This window comes from Macaca fascicularis, chromosome 9, assembly GCF_037993035.2.
Source record: "Macaca fascicularis isolate 582-1 chromosome 9, T2T-MFA8v1.1".
Classification (NCBI taxonomy): domain Eukaryota; kingdom Metazoa; phylum Chordata; class Mammalia; order Primates; family Cercopithecidae; genus Macaca; species Macaca fascicularis.
The window spans coordinates 72,082,035-72,106,285 of NC_088383.1; the positions used below are offsets into that span (position 1 = coordinate 72,082,035).

General features: G+C 37.6%; 1 protein-coding gene and 1 pseudogene across 14 annotated transcripts in view; one reads left to right on the forward strand and one right to left on the reverse strand.

The window, feature by feature from the left end:
- Nucleotides 1–24,251, reverse strand: part of ADK (adenosine kinase) — a 563,812-nt gene that overhangs the window by 355,364 nt on the left and 184,197 nt on the right. The window lies entirely within an intron of this gene.
- LOC123566903 (mitochondrial import inner membrane translocase subunit Tim9 pseudogene) lies at nucleotides 17,854–18,114 on the forward strand (annotated as a pseudogene).

Consider the following 24,251-nt stretch of genomic DNA (forward strand, 5'->3'; position numbering starts at 1 on the left):
CTTATAAGAAATATAAGAACATCAGTGCTTAACTTCAAACAGTGAAGTTAAACTATACGCTAGAGCAAATAAACCTAATAGACCTTTACAGAACATTTCATCCAACTGCCACAGAATACACATTCTTCTCATCAGTACATGGAACATTCTCCAGGAGAGATCTTATACTTCTAGTCTAATACATTAATTAGACTATATTATATTAGAACTGATAAATGAATTTAGTAAAGTTGTCAGATACAAAATTAACATACAAAAGTCAGTAGAATTTCTATACACTAAGAGCAACCAACCTGAAAAAGAAATCAAGAAAGCAAACCACTTACAATAGCTACAAAAAAATAAAATAACTAGGAAAGAAATTTAACCAAGCAGATGAAAGATCTATACAAGGAAAATTATAAGACACTGATAAAAGAAACTGAAGAGAAAAGGAAAAAAAGACATCCCATGTTCAGGAATTGAAAGACTATTGTTAAAATGTTTTTTTCTATTAATTACAATTTTTTTTTCTTTTACTCAGAGATAAGATCTCTCTCTGTTGCTCAGACTGGAGTGCAGTGGCATGATTATAGCATACTGCAGCCTTGACCACCTGGGCCCAAAGGATCCTCCTGCTTCAGCCTCCCAAGTAGATGGAACTACAAGTGTATGCCTAGCTAATTAAAAAAAATTTTTTTTTGTAGAGACGGTCTCATCATGTTGCCTAGGCTGGTCTTGAATCCCTGGCCTCAAGCAATTCTCCCGCTTCAGCCTCCCAAAGAGCTAGATTACAGGCATGAGCCACCATGCTCGGCTTTGTTAAAGTATCTTTACTAACCAAAGTGAGCTACAGATTCAATGCAATCCCTATGAAAATAACAAAGGCATTCTTCACAGAAATAGAAAAAACAAATCCTGAAATTCACATGGAACCACAGAAGACCCCAAATAGCTAAAATAATCCTGAGCAAAAAGAGAAAGCTGGAGGCATCACACTACACAAATTCAAATTATATTACCAAGCTACAGTAACCAAAACAGCATGGTACTGTCATATAAATAAATATACAGACCAAAGATATCCATATGGAGAAGAATAAAACTAGATCCTCATGTTATACCATGTATAAAAATGAACTCAAAACGGATGAAAGACTTAAATGTAAGACCTGAGACTACAAAAGGGAGGCAGAGACAGGAGGATTGCTTGAAGCCAGGAGTCAAGGTTACAGCAAGCTATGATTGCACCAATGCACTCCAGACTGGGTACCATAGACTCCCTAACCTCTTTAAAAAAACATGATTTTAGTCACTGTAACTTATTCTGCTATTATCCTAGTCTCTTTTAGCATTATGTACAATTTGAAATAATTATGACTCAGAGTATCATTTAAAAATTATTCAATATTTACAAATTCTGTATGCTACTAAAATTTTTCTTAATTAACTATGTTTGATTCATCTGCACTTCCAAAATGTTGCTATATTTATGAATGGATCTGGAGAGATGTAGTATTTGTTGATGATAGCTTTTTAAAAAAATTTATTTATTTATTTATTTATTTATTTATTTATTTATTTTATTATACTTTAAGTTCTAGGGTACATGTGCATAACATGCAGGTTTGTTACATATGTACACTTGTGCCATGTTGGTGTGCTGCACCCATCAACTCGTCAGCACCCATCAATTCATCATTTACATCAGGTATAACTCCCAATGCAATCCCTCCCCCTTCCCCCCTCCCCATGATAGGCCCTGGTGTGTGATGTTCCCCTTCCCGAGTCCAAGTGATCTCACTGTTCAGTTCCTACCTATGAGTGAGAACATGTGGTGTTTGGTTTTCTGTTCTTGTGATAGTTTGCTGAGAATGATGGTTTCCAGCTGCATCCATGTCCCTACAAAGGACACAAACTCATCCTTTTTTATGGCTGCATAGTATTCCATGGTGTATATGTGCCACATTTTCTTAATCCAGTCTATCACTGATGGACATTTGGGTTGATTCCAAGTCTTTGCTATTGTGAATAGTGCCGCAGTAAACATACATGTGCATGTGTCTTTATAGCAGCATGATTTATAATCCTTTGGGTATATACCCAGTAATGGGATGGCTGGGTCATATGGTACTTCTAGTTCTAGATCCTTGAGGAATCGCCATACTGTTTTCCATAATGGTTGAACTAGTTTACAATCCCACCAACAGTGTAAAAGTGTTCCTATTTCTCCACATCCTCTCCAGCACCTGTTGTTTCCTGACTTTTTAATGATCGCCATTCTAACTGGTGTGAGATGGTATCTCATTGTGGTTTTGATTTGCATTTCTCTGATGGCCAGTGATGATGAGCATTTTTTCATGTGTCTGTTGGCTGTATGAATGTCTTCTTTTGAGAAATGTCTGTTCATATCCTTTGCCCACTTTTTGATGGGGTTGTTTTTTTCTTGAATTTGTTTGAGTTCTTTGTAGGTTCTGGATATTAGCCCTTTGTCTGATAAATAGATTGCAAAAATGTTCTCCCATTCTGTAGGTTGCCTGTTCACTCTGATGGTAGTTTATTTTGCTGTGCAGAAGCTCTGTAGTTTAATTAGATCCCATTTGTCAATTTTGGCTTTTGTTGCCGTTGCTTTTGGTGTTTTAGACATGAAGTCCTTGCCCATGCCCATGTCCTGAATGGTATTACCTAGGTTTTCTTCTAGGGTTTTTATGGTTTTAGGTCTAACATTTAAGTCTCTAATCCATCTTGAATTAATTTTCGTATAAGGAGTAAGGAAAGGACCCAGTTTCAGCTTTCTACTTATGGCTAGCCACTTTTCCCAGCACCATTTATTTAATAGGGAATCCTTTCCCCATTTCTTGTTTTTCTCAGGTTTGTCAAAGATCAGATGGCTGTAGATGTGTGGTATTATTTCTGAGGACTCTGTTCTGTTCCATCGATCTATATCTCTGTTTTGGTACCAGTATCATGCTGTTTTGGTTACTGTAGCCTTGTAGTATAGTTTGAAGTCAGGTAGTGTGATGCCTCCAGCTTTGTTCTTTTGACTTAGGATTGTCTTGGAAATGCAGGCTCTTTTTTTGGTTCCATATGAACTTTAAAGCAGTTTTTTCCAATTCTGTGAAGAAACTCATTGGTAGCTTGATGGGGATGGCATTGAATCTGTAAATTACCTTGGGCAGTATGGCAATTTTCATGATATTGATTCTTCCTATCCATGAGCATGGTATGTTCTTCCATTTGTTTGTGTCCTCTTTTATTTCACTGAGCAGTGGTTTGTAGTTCTCCTTGAAGAGGTCCTTTACATCCCTTGTAAGTTGGATTCCCAGGTATTTTATTCTCTTTGAAGCAATTATGAATGGAAGTTCATTCATGATTTGGCTCTCTGTTTGTCTGTTACTGGTGTATAAGAATGCTTGTGATTTTTGCACATTAATTTTGTTTCCTGAGTCTTTGCTGAAGTTGCTTATCAGCTTAAGGAGATTTTGGGCTTAGACGATGGGGTTTTCTAAATATAGAATCATGTCATCTGTAAACAGGGACAATTTGACTTCTTCTTTTCCTAACTGAATACCCTTTATTTCTTTCTCTTGCCTGATTGCCCTAGCCAGAACTTCCAACACTATGTTGAATAGGAGTGGTGAGAGAGGGCATCCCTGTCTTGTGCCAGTTTTCAAAGGGAATTTTTCCAGTTTTTGCCCATTCAGTATGATATTGGCTGTAGGTTTGTCATAAATAGCTCTTATTATTTTGAGATATGTTCCATCAATACCAAACTTATTGAGCATTATTAGCATGAAGGGCTGTTGAATTTTGTCAAAGGCCTTTTCTGCATTTATTGAGATAATCATGTGTTTTTTTTCTTTGGTTCTGTTTATATGCTGGATTACATTTATCGATTTGCGAATGTTGAACCAGCCTTGCATCCCAGGGATGAAGCCCACTTGATCATGGTGGATAAGCTTTTTGATGTGCTGCTGGATCCGGTTTGCCAGTATTTTATTGAGGATTTTTGCATCGATGTTCATCAGGGATATTGGTCTAAAATTCTCTTTTTTTGTTGTGTCTCTGCCAGGCTTTGGTATCGGGATGATGTTGGCCTCATAAAATGAGTTAGGGAGGATTCCCTCTTTTTCTATTGATTGGAATAGTTTCAGAAGGAATGGTACCAGCTCCTCCTTGTACCTCTGGTAGAATTCAGCTGTGAATCCATCTGGTCCTGGACTTTTTTTGGTTGGTAGGCTATTAATTATTGCCTCAATTTCAGAGCCATGATAGCTTATTTAAAACTCTAATACCTTTGTCTTTCCCTTGTGGCCAAACACAAGAATTCCTAGCTCTGAGGACGAAAAGTTTTGTCAGCTTTCTACATCACTATGAGAATATATCTACTTATGTGGGTATGGAGGAGTTTCTAGTATAAAACTGTATTCATAAAGAAATAATCCATATGCTTTTACATAAACTTTATTCTAGATTTTCAAAACAGAATCAGCTATATTACTTTGGTCACAAACTTCTTCACACACAATCTAGTAGGTACCTTTGAGAATAAACTTTGAAATAAATAAGTGGACCACAGTTACTTTGTATTAGACACAGATAATATTAAATCAACTGTTCTACATCACAGTGAATTTTAGAAGTCTATATTAATGCTAAGTTAATGCATTTCCCTTAAAAGTTCCACAAGGTTAACTTACAAAACACAAGGTTAATAATATCAAAAATACAGCAAAAAGCCTGTCACTTGACATAAATATTTTTGGATATGAGGTAATTTCATAACAAGTATAAAGATATGAAATAATTTTGCATCTGTTGCAATTATGAGATAAATTTAGAATTTTTGAAATTTTATTATTGTGACTAAATTGTTCACTAAGTCCATTTCTTTAGTTTGCATGACAATCGAAAGTACTGAGAAAAATTATTAATTAAAAAATTCTAGAAGCATTTCTTTCCTGTGGGCATTATTAAATGGAGTTTTTAAGTCAATACTTCATTTTTATCAAGGTCATTACACTTTTATTTTTCAATATATTCTGAAATATATATATATATATATATATACACACACACACACACAAACTCTGTTCATATAAATATAATTTCGCCACTAGATATCCCAGCCTCAATCTATCACTTTTTTTTAGTTTAACATATGAGGATTGAGGGAAAAATATTCAGACTGCTCATTGATCACAGATTATAGGCACATGCAAATGTGACATAAAACATTTATCTACTTATACTAAATACTAGTCATTAGCACCATATTTTCTACTTATATTTTATCTGTCTATGTAAGGAAGGAAGCATAGAAAGGGCTTTAGGTTTACAAACAGACCTACGGTTAAATTGTATGAGCCAGAGTTAAGTTAACAAACCACAAAGGGCTAGGCATGGTGACTTATGCCCGTAACCCCAGCACTTCGGGAGGCCGAAGTGGGTGGACTGCTTGAGCCCAAGAGCTTGAGACCAGCCTCGGCAACATGTAAAACCCTGTCCCTTAGAAAAGAAAAAAAAAAAAAATCACTGGGTATGGTGGGATGTGCCTTCAGTCCCAGCCGGGAGGATCACCTAAGCCCATGGAGTTTGAAAGTTTGAAGGCTCAAATGAGCCTTGATCGCGCCACTGCACACCAGACTGGGTAACAAAGCAAAACTCCATCTCAAGACCACCACCACCACCACCACCCCACGAAGGTCTGATATTTAACTGTTTTTCAATCTGCTGCTTTCCCTCTGCATACACATACGCACGGACACACAATGACATAAGGACACAAGAACTGTGGATCAGAAACAAAGACAATTTATTACTCGTAGCAAAAGCAGCAGCTAGAACAATATATTTAGGCCAGTTCCCTGAGCTCCAATCTCCATGAGGCAATGCAGTAAGGGATGAATGTTACTAGTGCATACAGTAGAGAGCATCACAGGAGAGTAACCCCCAAATTAAGGAACTCTGATCTTACATTGGTTTGCTACTCTGCTCTGCCCCAGAAAGATTGCTCATTACACTCAAATATTAGCAAATCTCCTCTGGGAAGGGGAAGAGAAGTTATTTTATTTTTATTATCCTTGGATGTCTCCAGGGAGGGACATGTCAGTAGTTTTACGGTCTTGAAATTTCTCCTTATACAATTGGCACTGTAAATGCCTTTCCTTAGAAGACTCAGACTGTGCAGGAACATGAGAAATCCATGAGCTGTCTCCCAACACTCTGGTTCCCATTTGTAAATGGGATTAATAATGTATACATAGAAGTTATACTGAAGCACTGTAACGTTTAGATGCAAGGGTGACTAATGTACAGAAAAATTAATTATTTGAGGCATTGGCTGTTGGAATAGACTTGCTAGAGATGTACTGAACAGGAGTGTTTTTGATTCTCTTGGTACAAAATGAAGAAAGGAAAAATCCTACTATCCATTTATAATATACCATCCAATTTATAAAATGGGTATTTTATAAAATAATCCAATAATATCTACTGTACAAACAGAATTTAAAAATAACCCTTCATTTATTCTAATTAATCTATTTCACAGTGATTTTAATGCTGCAGAGTGTGATCCACTAGTGGAAGATATGAGCTGTAATTGGTCACAATCATCATTTAAAAAGCTAACAGAATATCAAGGTGCAGTGGAGGTATTAACAATATGAATTCTTCAGTGAAATATTTCAGACACATACACACACATACACACACACAGAGGTATCCTTGGTAGCAACTTGTGTTTCTTACCATGGATTGATTGGTAAATATGCTCATTTGCTTGTATAAATAACATAGATAAGTAGCACTATGCCTGAGAATTGAAAACTTAAAAATAGCACCTAATGTTTACCAACAAACACTTAAGAGGAAACCTGAGTTTTTAAATATAATGAAAATTAGAAAAGATACAGACCAATTGTCCAAATTTCAACTGTAGACAAGATAATAGAAATAAATAACAACAGGAAAATAAAAGCAAATGGTCCTGAATGAAAAGGGCTAAATATCTTAATAAGAAAGTTAAACACTTTTAAAATTTTTCCAAATGACAATATGCTTTTCTGTTCAGTCTCGGAAAATGCTATCTGTAAATCTTCCTCAACTCATATTATCCCACAGAGTACATTTCTAGCAGATGCTAAGTATTAAAGAAGATAAAAGCCATGTGGAACAAACACTACCCCAAAAGGGCTTACAACAAAATAAAGTTAAATATTACTCCATACACATTATATCATTAGTTCTTCATTGCACAAAGTTAAGTATATACTTTATGTACTATCTGAAATATTTTGCTTCTATCCCTTTGGGTCATTCCATTATTCCTCCAGGCAGCAGAGAAGTTTTTAAAAAGTTAACTTAACTTATACACACATACATATTCTGTTAACAATTCCAAGTAATCTTGATTAGGAAGCAAGTGCTTTTACTAATAGTTGGTTTATCTTACAAGAATATTAGCAGAAAAACACTTCATGATACGTATCTTGCCATGTGAGTTTGGCCAAATGATAAACTCTTCAGATAGACATATAAAATCAGAAAAGAGCAGGTGCAGTGTCTCATGCCCGTAATTCTAGCACATTGGGAGACCAAGACAGGAGAAGACAGAGCAAGACCCTGTCTTTAAAAAGAAGGAAAAAAATACTGACCCCAGTACAGACAAATATATGGAATGAATACTTGTAATGAAGTTTTAGTGATATACCACACTCTGCTTAATGTATTATAAATGCATACAGCTCCAATAATCATTATCCCAAAGAGTGGAAGCAGTGAGTGTCAGTGAGAAAAAAATAAAATATCCAGCAACTCAAATTTAATTTAAGTGCTAATTGATCTTTCTGTTTAACTTTTTTAAGATAGATAATAGATTAAAGTGGAGTGATGCCATGAAATATTGGAGCTATAATAGACCTTAAGAATCATATAACAGATCAAGTAAGCTGAATCATTTGCCCAAAATGACTTAGTTGCTTGGTTGGCAGAACATGGAGTAGACCCTCCACATCATGAGTTTCCACCAAACCTGGTGGTCACTTGTTATGACTGTTTCTATCATCTAATATGTTGACAAAGTTTTCCTTAAGACTATAACAAATAGATGTATTCCTCTAAATAACCATAAAGGAGTTGGAGTTTATCATGGTTACCTTAAGCAGTATTCCAAAGCTGATATGTATTCAAAACCAATACTTGTTTTAACAATTATTTAAGGACTTCATGAATAATTATCAAAGAATGTTAAGGTTAAAGGAAAGGTTTCATGGGGGAAGTTTCTACTGTTTATGAAGGAATTGTGTTGGGATAACAGAGACACAATTTTTCTATGAAAAAATGCAAAGAGTTACTGGAATACTTCTGTGAGTCATTGAGGCTGTGCAGGTGATTCTTATCAGGGCAGCATAGGATCTACTACACTGAAAATAAGATAAAAATTGCTATCTGACCTCAGACAAGAACTTATTCCACATGCTCAAGACAATGAGTTCACCTTCTCCGATTCTTACACACATCTTCCCTTCAACAGTAGTAATCAGTAGAGAGACTAATCAAAGTCAGTGATTTCGTTGCTTGTGTTACAATTCGTATACCAATTTGTTGAATACTTATTTTTAAAGGCAGTTTTAAACTGATGCTTTTTCTTAATTCAGAGTGATTTAGAGCATTTTAAAGCTATACTTCCAATCTATGACTTTCTGTAATTCAGAAAGGATTATTTAAATTCTCAAGGAACTCTATATGCAAAATCTGAACTGAACTTTTTTGTTTCTTTTTTTTCTTTGAAACAGAGTCTTGCTCTGTCACCCAGGCTGGAGCACAGTGGCGCAATCTCAGCTGACCGCAAGCTCCACCTCCTGGGTTCACGCCATTCTCCTGCCTCAGACTCCGGAGTAGCTGGGACTACAGGTGCCTGCCACCACGCCTGGCTAATTTTTTGTATTTTTAGTAGAAACGGGGGTTTCACCATGTTAGCCAGGACGGTCTCAATCTCCTGACCTCATGATCCACCTGCCTCGGCCTCCCAAAGTGCTGGGATTACAGGCGTGAGCCACCGCGCCCTGCTTTTTTTTTTTTTTTTTTTTTTTTTGAGACGGAGTCTGGCAGTCTGGCTCTGTCGCCCAGGCTGGAGTGCAGTGGCCGGATCTCAGCTCACTGCAAGCCCCGCCCCCCGTCTGGGATACATGTGCAGAACGTGCAGGTTTGTTACATTGGCATACATGGGCCATGGTGGTTTGATGCACATATCAACCCATCATCTAAGTTTTAAGCCCTGCATGCAATAGGTATTTGTCCTAATCCTCTCCCTCCCCTTGCCCCCTACCCACCAACTGGCCAAGGTATGTTATGCTCCCCTCCCTGTGTCCATGTGTTCTCATTGTTCAACTCCCACTTATGAGTGAGAACAATGGGTGTTTAGTTTTCTGTTCCTATGTTACTTTGCTAAAAATGATGGTTTCCAGCTTCATCATGTCCCTGCAAAGGACATGACCTCATCATTTTTTATGGCTGCATAGTATTCCATGGTGTCTATGTGCAAGATTTTCTCTATCCAGTCTATCATTGATGGGCATCAATGGTTGGTCCTAAGCTTTTGCTATTGTAAACAGTGCTACAATAAACATATGTGTGCATGTGTCTTTCTAGCAGAATGATTTGTAATCTCTTGGGTACATACCCAGTAATGGGATTGCTGGGTCAAATGGTATGTCTGGTTCTAGATCCTTGAGGAACTGCCACGCTGTCTTCTACAATGGTTGAAGTAATTACACTCCCACCAACAGTGTAAAAGCATTCCTATATCTCCACAACCTCACCAGCAACCGTTGTTTCTTGACTTTTTAATGATCACCATTCTAACTGGCATGAGATGGTATCTCATTGTGGTTTTGATTTGCATTTCTCTAATGACCAATGATGATGAGCAATTTTTCATGTTTGTTGGTTGCATGTCTTCTTTTGAGAAGTGTCCATCCATATCCTGCACCCACTTTTTGATGGGGTTGTTATTTTCTTGTAAATTTGTTTAAGTTCCTATAGATTCTGGATATTAGACCTTTGTCAGATGGATAGATTGCAAAAATTTTCTCCCATTCTGTATGCTGCCTGCTCACTCTAATGATAGTTTCTTTCGCTGTGCAGAAGCTCTTTAGTTTAATTAGATCCCATTTGTCAATTTTGGCTTTTGTTGCTATTGCATTGGGTGTTTCAGTCATGAAGTCTTTGCCCATGGCTATGTCCTGAATGGTATTGCCCGGGTTTTTTTCTAGGGTTTTTATGGTTTTAGGTTTTACATTTAAGTCCTTAATCCATCTTGGTTACTTTTTGTATAATGTGTAAGGCAGTGATCCAGTTTCAGTTTTCTTCATATGGCTAGCCAGTTTTCCCAACACCATTTATTAAATAGGGAATCCTTTCCCCATTGCTTGTTTTTGTCAGGTTTGTCAAAGATCAGAGGGTTGTAGATGTGTGGTGTTATTTCTGAGGCCTCTGTTCTGTTTCATTGGTCTATACATCTGTTTTGGTACCAGTACCGCGCTGCTTTGTAGTACAGTTTGAAGTCAGGTAACATGATGCCTCTAGCTTTGCCCTTTTTGCTTAGGATTGTCTTAGCTATACAGGCTCCTTTCTGGTTCCATATGAAATTTAAAGTTGTTGGTGTTTTTTTTTTTTTTTTTTTTTAACTCTGCGAAGAAAGTCAACGGGAGCTTGAGGGGAACAGCATTGGATCTATACATTACTTTGGGCAATATGGCCATTTTCACAATATTGATTCTTCCTATCCATGAACATTGAATTTTTTTCCATTTGTTTGTGTCCTGTCTTACTTCCTTGGGCAGTGGCTTGTGGTTCTCCTTGAAGAGGTACTTCATGTCCCTTATAAGTTGTATTCCTAGGTATTTTATTCTCCTGTAGCAATTGTGAATGGGAGTTCACTCATGATTTGGCTCTCTGCTTGTCTATTATTGATGTACAGAAATGCTTGTGATTTTTGCACATTGATTTTGTATCCTGAGACTGCTGAAGCTGCTTATCAGCTTAAGGAGGCTTTGGGCTGAGACAATGGAGTTTTCTAAATACACAATCATGTCATCTGCAAACAGAGACAATCTGACTTCCTCTATTCCTATTTAAATACCCTTTATTTCTTTATCTTGCCAGATTGCTGTAGTCAGAACTTCCAATACTATGTTGAATAGGAGTGGTGAGAGAGGGCATCCTTGTCTTGTGCTGGTTTTCAAAGGGAATGCTTCCAGCTTTTGCCTGTTCAGTATGATATTGGCTATGGGTTAGTCATAAATAGCTCTTATATTTTGAGATATGATCCATCAATACCTAGTTTTTGAGAGTTTTTAGCATGAAGGTATGTTTAATTTTATCAAAGGACTTCTCTGTATCTATTGAGATAATCATATGGTTTCTGTCATTTGTTCTGTTTATGTGATAGATTACATTTATTGATTTGCTTAGGTTGAACCAGCCTTGCATCCCAAGCCGACTTGATTGTGGTGGATAAGCTTTTTGATGTGCCGCTGGATTTGTTTGCTAGTATTTTATTGAGGATTTTCACATGGATGTTCATCAGGGATATTGGCCTGAAATTTTCTTTTTCTGTTGTGTCTCTGTCAAGTTTTGGAATCAGGATGATGCTGGCTTCATAAAATGAGGTAGGGAGGAATCCCTCTTTTTCAATTGTTTGGAATAGTTTCAGAAGGAATGGTACCAGCTCCTCTTTGAACCTCTGGTGGAATTCAGCTGTGAATCTGTATGGTCCTGGGCTTTTTTTGGTTGGTAGACTATTAATTACTGCCTCAACTTCAGAACTTGTTATTGGTCTATTCAGGGATTCGACTTCTTCCTGGATTAGTCTTGGGAGGGTGTATGTGTCCAGGAATGTACCAATTTCTTCTAGATTTTCTAGTTCATTTGTATAGAGGTGTTTATAGTATTCTCTGTTGGTAGTTTGTATTTCTCTGAAAATAGTGGTGATATCCACTTTATAATTTTTTACTGTGTCTATTTGATTCTTCTCTCTTTTCTTCTTTAATAGTCTAGCTAGCAGTCTATCTATTTGGTTAATCTTTTCAAAAAACCACCTGCTGGATTCACCGATTTTTTTCAAGGGTTTTTCATGTCTCTACCTCCTTCAGTTCTGCTGTGATCTTAGTTATTTCTTGTCTTCTGCTAGCTTTTGAATTTGTGTGCTATTGCTTCTCCAGTTCTTTTAATTGTGATGTTGGGGTGTCGATTTCAGATCTTTCCAGCTGTCTGAAGTGGGCATTAGTGCTATAAATTTCCCTCTTGACACTGCTTTTTGTGTGTCCTAGATCCTGGTACGTTTTCTCTTTGTTCTCATTGGTTTCAAATAACTTCTTCATTTCTGCCTTAATTTCATTATTTACCCAATATTTATTCAGGAACAGGTTGTTCAATTTCCATGTAGTTGCGTGGTTCTGAGTGAGTTTCTTAATCCTAAGTTCTAATTTGATTGCACTGTGGTCTGAAGACTGTTACAATTTCCATTCTTTTGCATTTGTTGAGGAGTGTTTTACTTTGAATTATGTGGCCGATTTGAGAGTAAGTGCTATGTGGTGCTGAGAAGAATGTATATTCTGTTGATTTGGGGTAGACAGTTCTGTAGCAACCCCATGTCTATTAGGTCCACTTGGTCCAGAACTGAGTTCAAATCCTGAATAACCTTGTTAATTTTCTGTCTCATTGATCTAATATTGACAGTGGGGTGTTAAAGTCTCCCACTATTATTGTGTGGAAGTCTAAGTTTCTTTGCAGGTCGCTAAGAACTTGTTTTATGAATCTGGGTACTCCTGTATTGGGTGCACATATATATTTATGATAGTTAGCTCTTCTTGTTGCATTGATCCCTTTACCATTAAGTAATACCCTTGTCTTTTTTGATCTTTGTTAGTTTAAAGTCTGTTTTATCAGAGACTAGGATTGCAACCCCTGCTTTCTTTTTTTTTTTTTTTTTTTTTTTTTGCTTTCCATTTGCTTGGTAAACATTCTTCCATCCCTTTATTTTGAACCTATGTGTGTCTTTGCAAGTGAGATGGGTCTCCTGAATACAGCACACCAATGGATCTTGACTCTTTATCCAATTTGCCAGTCTGTGTCTTTTAGTTGGGGCATTTAGGCCATGTACAGTTAAGGTTAATATTATTATATATGAATTTGATCCTGTCATCATGATGTTAGCAGGTTATTTTACACATTAGTTGAAGCAGTTTCTTCATAATGTCATTGGTCTTTATATTTTGGTGTGTTTGTGCAGTGGCTAGTACCACTTTTTCCTTTCCACATTTAGTGCTTCCTTCAGGAGCTCTTGTAAAGCAGGCCTGGTGGTGACAAAATCCCTCAGCATTTCCTTCTCTGAAAAGGATTTTATTTCTCCTTAGTTTATGAAGCTTAGTTTGGCTGGATATGAAATTCTGGGTTGAAAATTCTTTAAGAATGTTGAATAATGGCCCCCACTCTCTTCTGGCTTGTAGGGTTTTTGCAGAGAGATCTGCAATTGGTCTGATGGGTTTCCTTTTGTAGGTAACCTGACCTTTCTCTATGGCTGCCCTTCATTTCAACCTTGGAGAATCTGACAATTAGGTGTCTTGGGGTTGCTCTTCTTGAGGAGTATCTTAGTGGTGTTCTCCATATTTCCCGAATTTCAGTGTTGGCCTGTCTTGTTAGGTTGGGGAAGTTCTCCTGGATAATATCCTGAAGTGTGTTTTTCAACTTGGTTCTGTTCTCCCTTTCACTTTCAGGTACACCAATCAACCATAGGTTTGGTCTTTTCACATAGTCCCATATTTCTTGGAGTTTTTGTTCGTTCCATTTCATTTTTTTCTCTGATCTTCACTCCTTATTTCAGTAAGTTGATATTCAATCTCTGATATCCTTTCTTCTGCTCGATCAGTTTGGCTATTGATACTTGTGTATGCTTCATGAAGTGCTCGTGCTGTGTTTTTCAGCTCCATCAGGTCATTTATGTTCCTCTCTAAACTGATTATTCTAGTTTGTAGTTCCTATAACCTTCTATCAAGGTTCTTAGCTTCCTTGAACTGGGTTAGAACATGCTTCTTCAGCTCAGAGGAGTTTGTTATTACCCACCTTCCAAAGCCTACTTCTGTCAATTCATCAATGTCATTCTCCGTCCAGTTTTGTGCCCTTGCTGGAGAGGAGCTGCAATTATTTGGAGGCAAAGAGGCATTCTGGTTTTTGGAATTTTCAGCGTTTTTGTGCTGGTTTTTCCTCATCATCATGGATTTATCTACCTTTGATCTCTGAGGCTGATGACCTTTGGATGGGGTTTTTGTGTGGGGGTCCTTTTCGTTGATGCTGAGGTTGTTGCTTTCTGTTTGCTAGTTTTTCTTCTAACAGTCAGGTCTCTCTTCTGCAGGTCTACTGCAGTTTGCTGTAAGTCCATTCCAGACCCTGTTTGCCTGGGTATCACCAATGGAGGCTGCAGAACAGCAAAGACTGCTGCCTGGTCCTTCCTCTGGAAGCTTCGTCCCCCACCAGCCTGATGCCAGCCAGAGCTCTCCTGTTTGAGGTGTCTGTTGACCGCTGTTGGCAGTTCTCTCCCAGTGAGACGGCACAGGAGTCTTCCCAAGTGGGTCCCTGACTTGGGAAGGCAGTCTGTCCCTAAGCAGAGCTCAAGCACTGTGCTGGGAGAATCCTCCTTGTCAGTATTAGTTGTTCTCTTCAGAGCCACCAGGCAGGAAAGTTTATGTCCTCTGAGGCTGCGCCCACAGCCGCCTCTTCCCTCAGGTGCTCTGTCCCAGGGAGATGGGAGTTTTATCCATAAGTCCTTGAGTAGGTCTGCTGCCTTTCTTTCAGAAATGCCCTGTCCAATGAGGAAGAATCTAGAGAGGGAGTCTGGCCACAGCCGCTTTGCTTCATTGTGGTGAATTCCACCTGGTTCAAACCTCCCGGCTGTCTTAGTACTGTCAGGGAAAAACCACCTACTCAAGCCTCAGTAATTGCAGATGCCCCTCCCCCTACCAAGCCCAATGGTCCCAGGTCAATTTCAGACTGCTGTGCTGGCAGTGAGAATGTTAAGCCAGTGGTTCTTAGCTTGCTGGGCTCCGCGAGAGTGGGACCCTCTGAGCTTGGCTCCCTGGCTTCAGCCCCCTTTCCAGGGGAGTTAACAGTCTCGCTGGGGTTCCAGGCACCACTGGGGTATGAAATAAAAACTCCTGCAACTAGCTCAGTGTCTGCCTAAACAGCCGCCCAGTTTTGTGCTTGAAACCCAAGGCCCTGGTGGTATAGGTACACGAGGGAATCTCCTGATCTGCAGATTGCAAAAACCATAGGAAAAGCATAGTATCTGGGTCGGATAGCACAGTCCCTCATGGCTGCCCTCAGCTGGGGGAGGGAGGTCCCCCAACTCCTTGCACCTCCCAGGTGAGGTGATGCCCCACCCTGCTTCTGCTCACCCTCTGTGGGCTGCAACCACTGCCTAACTAGTCCCAATGAGATGAACTGGGTATCTTAGTTGGAAATGCAGAAAACACCCGCCTTCTGTGTTGGTCTTGCAGGGAGCTGCAGACCAGAGCTCTTCCTATTCAGCCATCTTTTTCTTTTTTTTTTTTTTTTTTTGATACAGAGTCTCACTCTGTCACCCAGGCTGGAGTGCAGTGGCATGATCTCAGCTCACTGCAAGCTCCTGCCTCAGCCTCCCGAGTAGCTGGGACTACAGGTGCCCACCACGCTCGGCTAATTTTTTGTATTTTTAGTAGAGGTGGGGTTTCACCGTGTTAGCCAGGATGGTCTCAATCTCCTGACCTCATGATCCACCTGCCTCGGCCTCCTATTACAGGCTCGGCCATCTTAAGTATTGAAAATAAATGGTTTTTCTCTTCACTGGTTGTCTTTACTTTGTGAGGCTCCTGACTCCACAGCTTCTCTTCTTCAGTTCACTCCTGTTATGGAAGTGTAGTGGCACTCTAAAGTCTGTGTCCTTAACTAGCCAGCTTCATGGCTAAAACAGCCTTTAAGTGCAAGGGGAAAAAACCTCAGTTATTTCCCAAATTGGTAGCTGCAGAGGGGCTCGATCCTTACTGTAAACTGAACATTTCAAAAACAAGATTGCTTTTTCACATTATGAAACCCTTTCAATCTTGCATTTAATTGATTCTACTGTTCTCTTTCCAGTTTTAAAATATTTTTATAGAAAAAATCAAAATATAAGAAATGTAACTCAAAAGTCCAACTGTTAAAACTGAAAATACGAAAATTTAGATTAGCTTACATTAATTACAAGCTAATTAATTAATTACAAAGGATGAGGCCTACATACATTGTAAGTATACTGTACGATAAGTGTAAAACCCTGATCGATATAGGCATTCTATCAATAATATTAAAATAAAATTCAGTGTTCACTGAAGCAAAATCACTACTCTTTTTGGTGATGATATGTACCATGGCATTGGGAAAAATATATATATATGAACTTTGGATTCATTAAAAAACAGAAATTTTGGACAGGCACTGTACTTCCAGCACTTTGGGAGGCTAAATCAGGTAGATCACCTGAGGTCAGGAGTTCGAGATCAGCTTGGCCAACAGGGCGAAACCCCATCTCTACTAAAAATACAAAATTAGCTAGGTCATGGCATGCACCTGTAGTCCCAGTTACTCCAGGGGCTGAGGCACAAGAATCGTTTGAACCTGGGAGGTGGAAGTTGCAGTGAGCCAAGATCACACCATTGCACTTCAGCCTGGGCAACAGAGAGAGACTATGTCTCCAAAAAAAAAAAAAAAAAAAAAAAAACAGAAATTTTAAATGCAATGAAATGTAAGCTCATTCAAATGTTTTTCTCAAAAGCCATAAAAAACAAACTATTCTAATATACAAACTAGAATACATTTTATGAAATAGTGAAATAGTCTACTGATTCCACTCAAATAAGATAATGGGACTATACTTTCACATTTTCTTATCAATAGTTCTAATAATTATACATAAAAGACAATTATGTGGGTCAACAGGGGACACACTGTAGATACAAAATTACTAACAGATTGAAAGTACAAGGGTGGAAAAATATATCATGCAGGGTGGATGTGGTGGCTCGCACCTGTAAACCCAACAATTTGAGAGGCCAGGCAGGGGTTTCACTTTGAGCCAAGAGTTCAAGATCACCCTGGACAATATAATGAGACCTTGTCTCTGCAAAAATTTAAAAATTAGCCAAGCATGATGGTATGCACCTGTAATCCCAGCTACTCAAGAGACTGAGGTGGGAGGATCATTTAAGCCTGGGAATCAGAGGTTCCAGTGAGTGGCAACCTCTGCTTGCCAGTGCACTCTAGCCTGGGCAACAAAGCAAGACCCTATCTGGAAAAAAAAAAAAAGACATATTATGCAAACAACACTGACAAGAAAGACAAAGTGGTTTTATTAATGTCAGAAAGAATAGCCATTAAACAAATTAGATTATTTATTAGATGAAATAGACAAATACTTAGAAAGGCACAAATGACTAAAAAATTCAAGAAAAAATAGGTAACTTGAACAGACCTATATAACAAGAGATTAAATTAGTAATTAAGAAACTACCCACAAAGAAAAGCCTAGCCCCGAATGGCTTCACTGTTGAATTCTAATGAACGTTTAAAGAAGAATTAGATAAAGCGGCTGCAACACTTGCCCTGATCCTGATCCTCCATCCTCAGACTCGACTGGCAGTGTAGGCCTACAGCCTTGTACTGATGTCAGATGTGAGAGCCTATGCTTAAGAAATCACATCTCACTGAAGACATTCAAACAAAGGTTGGAACACTACTTTACCAGAACAGAAAGGAAACTCATGCATCAGAAAAGGTGACTAATAAATGTACCAAAAGAATATGGGTGCACAAATACCAGAACCTGATCAGATTAAACAGTTTAAGGAATTTCTTGGGACTGACAATAAACTTACAGAAATCTGCTTTTTGGACTGTGTTAAGACTGCACAAGAGATGTAAAACCTGAAGAGACCAGCTGTTCAGAACACTTTATGGAAATATTTTTAAATGACAAAAAGAATATCCATGAGACTTCAGGAATATCATATTCAGCAGAATGAAGCTCTGGCAGCCAAAGCAGGACTCACTGGCCAACCATGATAGAGAAGTCCTAGATTGCCAACAGCTGCTGCACTGGAAATGAGTATGCATCTGATACAATCCCCAGAAAGCAGTAGCCACCTTGTTAAGCCATCTGTCATGAGTTTTTGGCAAATGGAAACCACTGGAGAAACCAGTGATTATTCCTATTTACCAGGAATAATCAGAATAGAAGGTCTGATTGTTCAATGAAATAAGATGCAACATTTGTTGATGCCTTAAGATTCAGCAGCATGATCACTTGATTAGAAAAATAAACAATTGCTGCTTGTTTTAAAAAAAAAATACCAATTCTCCACAAACTCTTCCAAAAATTAGAAGAGAGAAGACATCTTCCAATTCATATTATGAGGCCAGTATTACTATGATACTCTAAAATCAGACAAAGTCACAAGAAAATAAAACTACAGACCAATACTCATGAGAATGATGCAAAAATCCTCAACAAAATACTAGCAAAACAAATCCAGCAACATTTAAAAATTATATATAACATAACCAAGTGCAGTTTGTCTCAGGAATGCAAGGTTGATTTAAGATCCAAAAATCAATTAATTCAATGCATCATATCAATAGAATAGAAAACAAAATTACATGATCATCTCAACAGACATAGAAAAAGCATCTGGCAGCCAGGCATGGTGGCCCACGCCTGTAATCTCACACTTTGGGAGGCTGAGGCAGGTGGATCACAAAAGGTCAGGAGTTCGGGTGGATCACAAGAGGTAAGGAGTTCGAGACCAGCCTGGCCAACATGGTGAAACCCTGTCTCTACTAAAAATACAAAAATTAGTTAGGCGTGGTGCTGGACACCTGAAATCCCAGCTATTCGGGAGGCTGAGGCAGGAGAATTGCTTGAATCTGGGAGGCAGAAGTTGCAGTGAGCCAAGATCATGCCATTGCACTCTAACCTGGGCAACAAGAGCAAAACTCCATCTCAAAAAACAAGCAAGCCAAAAGCATTTGGCAAAATCCACTACAATTGACTCTTGAACAACACTGGTTTGAACTTCACAAATCCACTTACACAAGTATTTTCTTCCACCTCTGCCACCATTGAGACAGCAAAACCATCTCCTCCTCTGCCTCCTCAGCCTACCCAACATGAAGACAATGATGACTTTTATCATTAAATATTTCCACTTAATAAAGAGTACATATATTTTCTCATGATTTTCTTAATAATGTATTCTTTATATGATACATATATAAAATATGTGGTAATTGACTTTATGTTACTGGTAAGGCTTCTGGTTAACAGTAGGCTATTAGTTGACAAGTTTTGGGAGACTCAAAAGTTATACATGGATTTTAGATTATGCAGTGGGTCAGCACCCACAATCCCCATATTGTGCAAGGGTCAACTGTACTGTTTCAAGATAAAAACACTAAAAAAACTAGAAATAGAAGGTAACTTCCTCAATCTGATAAAGGGCATCTAAGAAAACTGCAGAGAAACATCAAACTTAACAGTGAATGATTAGATATTTTCCCCCTCTATGCGAAACAAGACTAGGGACATCTCTTCTTGTCACTTCTGTTCACTCTTACACTACAAGTACTGGTCACAGCAATTAAAGAAAGGGAAAAAAAGTTAAACGCTTCCAAATTAGAAAGAAAGAAGGAAATAAAACTATATTCACAGATGACATGGTTTTGTACATAGAAAATCGTAAAGAACCTACTAAAAAATAGTACAGCTAAAAAAGTTCAGAAAGGCTGCAGGATACAAGATTAATATTAACACACACACACACACACACACACACACACACACACACAACTGGGCCAGGCACAGTGGCTCATGCCTATAATCCTAAAACTTTGGGAGACTAAGGCCAGAGGATTGCTTGAGCCCAAGAGTTTGAGACCATCCTGGGCAACATGGCAAGACTCTGTCTCTAAGAAAAAAATTAAAAATTAGCCAGGCATTGTGGCACATGTCTGGTGGTCCCAGCTACTTGGGAGGCTGAGGCAGGAAAATCAGGTGAGCCCAGGAGGTCGTGGCTGCAGTGAGCCATGTTTGTGCCACTGCACTTCAGCCTGGGCAACAAAGCATGAGCCTATCTCAAAAACAAAACAACAACACACACAATTGTATCTCTAAGCCATCTGCAACGAATAATCTGAACATAAAATTAAGAAAAGAATTCCACTTACAATAGCATCAAAAATAAAGTAATATTTGGGAATAAGTTTTCTTTACAGTGTAAAATTTATACTCTGAAAACTACAAAACATTGTTGCAACAAATTAAAGGTGATCTAAATAAATGGAAAAACGTCCCACATTCATGGAAAATTTTATTAAGATTGGCAATATTACCCATTATGGATGTAGAGATTCAACGCAATCCCTATCAGAATCCAAGCTATACTCATTGCGTAAACTGACAAACTGACTCTAAAATTCACTTGGAATTGCAATGGACCCAAAACAGTCAAGGAGGTAGAATTGAGTGGGTGATAGCTAATGTATATGGGGCTCTTTTTGAGGTGATGAAAATGCTCTAAATTTGATTTATCTCAATAAAGCTTTTTTTTTTTTAAGTAGCATGAAAACAAAGAACAATTTAATTTCCTTATGGGAAGAAAGACTCACAGAAAGGTGCCAAGAAGTGATATCATTTGTACTAAGTATATGTTTTACTATTCTCTAAGTCTTTAAAAATTTGAAAATACACACATAGCAATAATTAACCATAATAGTACAAATTTGAGCATGCTGGGTTTGAATTACATATTGCTATACTAAGGATGTTCGTAAATGAATTGTCAAGACAATTTTCAATACAATGGCAGCCGAATAAATAAATACACAAAATACCAAGAACAGGGATTTGTATTATACAAGCAAGTACATGAAATAGAAAACTACCATGAGAGCCAACATACAGTGGATTTAGGATTAAGGAGGTATAAACATATTAGAAATCTTTGAAGAAGTTAAGAAGGACAGCAAAAGAAAACAAAAACAGCAAGAAGTAAGTTAATGATTGCAAAAATCCTTTTTTTTTTTTTTTTCTGAGACGAAGTCTTGCTCTCGTTGCCCAGGCTGGAGTAGAGTGGCACAATCTCGGCTCTCTGCAACCTCCGCCTTCCCGGGTTCAAGCGATTGTCCTGTCTCAGCCTCCTGAGTAGCTGGGATTACAGGTGCCCACCACCACGCCCAGTTAATTTTTTTTTTTTTTTTTTTTGTATTTTTAGTAGAGACGGGGTTTCACCATGTTGGCCAGGCTGGTCTCAAATTCCTAACCTCGTGATCCACCCACCTGGGCCTCCTTAAGTGCTGGGATTACAGGGGTAAGCCACCACGCAGATATACTATGGCAAGTGTAAGAAACTTTAGTATAAACATTGTAAAAATGCAAGTCTAAATGTGAAGGAAACAAATCTAGAGCATCACTTTGAATATACTTGTTATAGTATACTATTAAGGAGAAGAAAAATAACTTTAACTTTGAATGTAACTGTAGCACAATGAAATGAGAACAAGTGTTCTTCAATCAAGCTAATAATAAAATTTCACTCTAAGTTTCTGACATAAAGGATAATGATAGATGTCTAATGAATAGTTAATATTGAAATCATTAAGAAGTATTTTCATATTTTATGAGGTTTTTAAAAAAGTATGTCAGAGTCAATGTTCCAATGCTCCAATAACATTCTACATATTGTACTATTCCTGATATAAATGTACTTGCAAATGGGCAATAAATTTGCCAGCCATTTTAATCTTTCAAAATTAAGTAAAGTTGGTAATACGCAGCATGCTATATAGATAATTAAAACAGTAAAAAAAAAAAAAAAAAAGTACACTGAATGAAAAACAAGTCTCTCACAAACAGCAATTCCTCAGTTTTCCTCCACTGGTTTCCAGTTTCACATGTGTTCTTACTGAATTTCTATTTATGTTATTTCTTGACTCTATTCTGATGCCCAGATCTGTCAATATATAAACACATAATATACACACACTGAAATATACACTGAATTTTCCAAAACAATCTAGGTTTCTATTCTTTTTAATCAAAGCAAATGCTATGTATGGCTTCATTTTAATTTCTACTTGCTTACAAGTTTGAACAGTAATATTCAGAGTTGTCAAGTTAGGAAGCAAGATATATCACCTGAAACTTGGTTTAGACAACATTTTAAAAATTAAAAGTCATCAGGTATATAAATCAAGATTGTCATACTACTCAAAAATTATATGGGAATGTAAGGAAACAACTGACTTTTTCTCATATAAACAATACTAAATGCAGACACACAATGAAACAATAAACACAGTTCTTTAGATTTGTAACTGGAATTTCACACCTTTTCCTTACCCTAATCAGAGTTGAATACTAAAATTAAATAAATGTAAATTAATAGGCTATTTTAAAATCAAACTAAAACCAATTTATAGTAACAGAATACATTAATATTAACTCAAACAGTTTAAATTCCCTCCTATGTACATGAAAAATGGCCCTTCAAAATGGAAGGGAATTTCATCATCTGGTTTAAAAATAACAATGAAATAAAGAGCAGCACAGACAAGACTACTTTTGGCCTCTGGCTTCTTTCAATATAGAAGTATTATAAAGAAAAGAGTAAGCCAGTGTTGATATAGTAAAGAAACCTCCACTTTAATAACTCATTTTTTTTTCAGGAAAAGAAGTCTGCAAAATCTGTGAAAGTGATTTATCTTCAGGTGAATAAAATGAACACCAATTGATCTTTACCTAGGGAATGACTCTTCTTCCACCAGTTACAAACATATCTCTGTTAAATATCACTAGAATAGGTTGGGTAATTTCATGTTTTGAATAATTTATTTGCACACTTAAGATTTAGGATTGATTCTAAAGTTTTATGTCCAACACCACAGTTTCAATTGGGCCATTAACTTGTTCATTATTTCAACACTTTTTGCATCTGTAAAATGAGTCCACCTTTGTATGGGACCATCATAGAAATGACACCAAACACAGATTTGGTGGGTGAAAGAGGTATGTCAGAGGTAAGATGACCATGAAAAAGGGACATATAAGTTGAGATATGTGAAATGGGCACAAATTGGTAAAGTGAAGGAAAAGAGTGTTATATGCAGAGGAATCTGTATGTTTATGTCAACAAGATATATGATCACCAAACATCTCACTTTATAGCAAAGAATTTTGAAGAAATCAAGACTGTCTTCTAACTTAGTGTATAAAGTGGATCATTTTGAAAATAAAATCTACTTTACTTATATTGGTTATCCTAGAAATTCTGTCAAGAGGCTAAAAAAGGAATTTAGGCCAGGGCAGTGGCTCACCCCTGTAATCCTAGCACTTCAGAAGGCCAAGGCAGAAGGACTGCTTGAAGCCAGGAGATTGAGACCAGCCTGGGCAACATGGCCAGACCCCCATCTCTACAAAAAATAAAAATAAAAAAATTAGTCAGGCATGGTGTCATGCATCTATAGTCCTAGCTACTTGGGAAGCTGAAGCAGGAGAATTCCTTGAGCCCAGGTGTTTGAGTCTACAGTGAGCTATGACTGTGCCACTGCACTCCAGCCTGGGAAATGGAACAAGACACTGTCTCTTAAAAGAAATTAAAAAAAAAAACTCCCCAAAGTAGACATTACATGCATTCTTCTTAGTGTGTGTATACTATTCTGTAAAATCTTATCAGCTGTAAAGATTCATGTACTCACCAGCACAATTAAGACACAGAACTATTCCACCAACACAAAGAAGCCCTCTCCTGCAACTCCCTTACAGTCATACCTATCCCCTTCTCCCACATTATCTCTAACTCCTGAAACAACAGGTCAATTTTCTAAAACTAATTTTTTTTATTTAAGTAATACTATATAATTGGAATCATACAGTATGTAACATTTTGAGTTTAGCTTTTTTTTACTTAGTGTGATGCCCTTAAGATCTATGGAAACTGCTGACTGTACCAGTAATTTATTCCTTTACAAAGCTTAGCATTCCATTGGATAGATCCCTCACAGTTTGTTTATTCACCTGTTGAAGGTTATCTGGATTGTTTCCAGTTTGAGGCAATTGCAAATTAAGTTGATATAAATATTTGTGTAGCAAGTTTTTACATATACATAAATTTCCATTTCTCTATGTTAAATACTCAGGAATATGA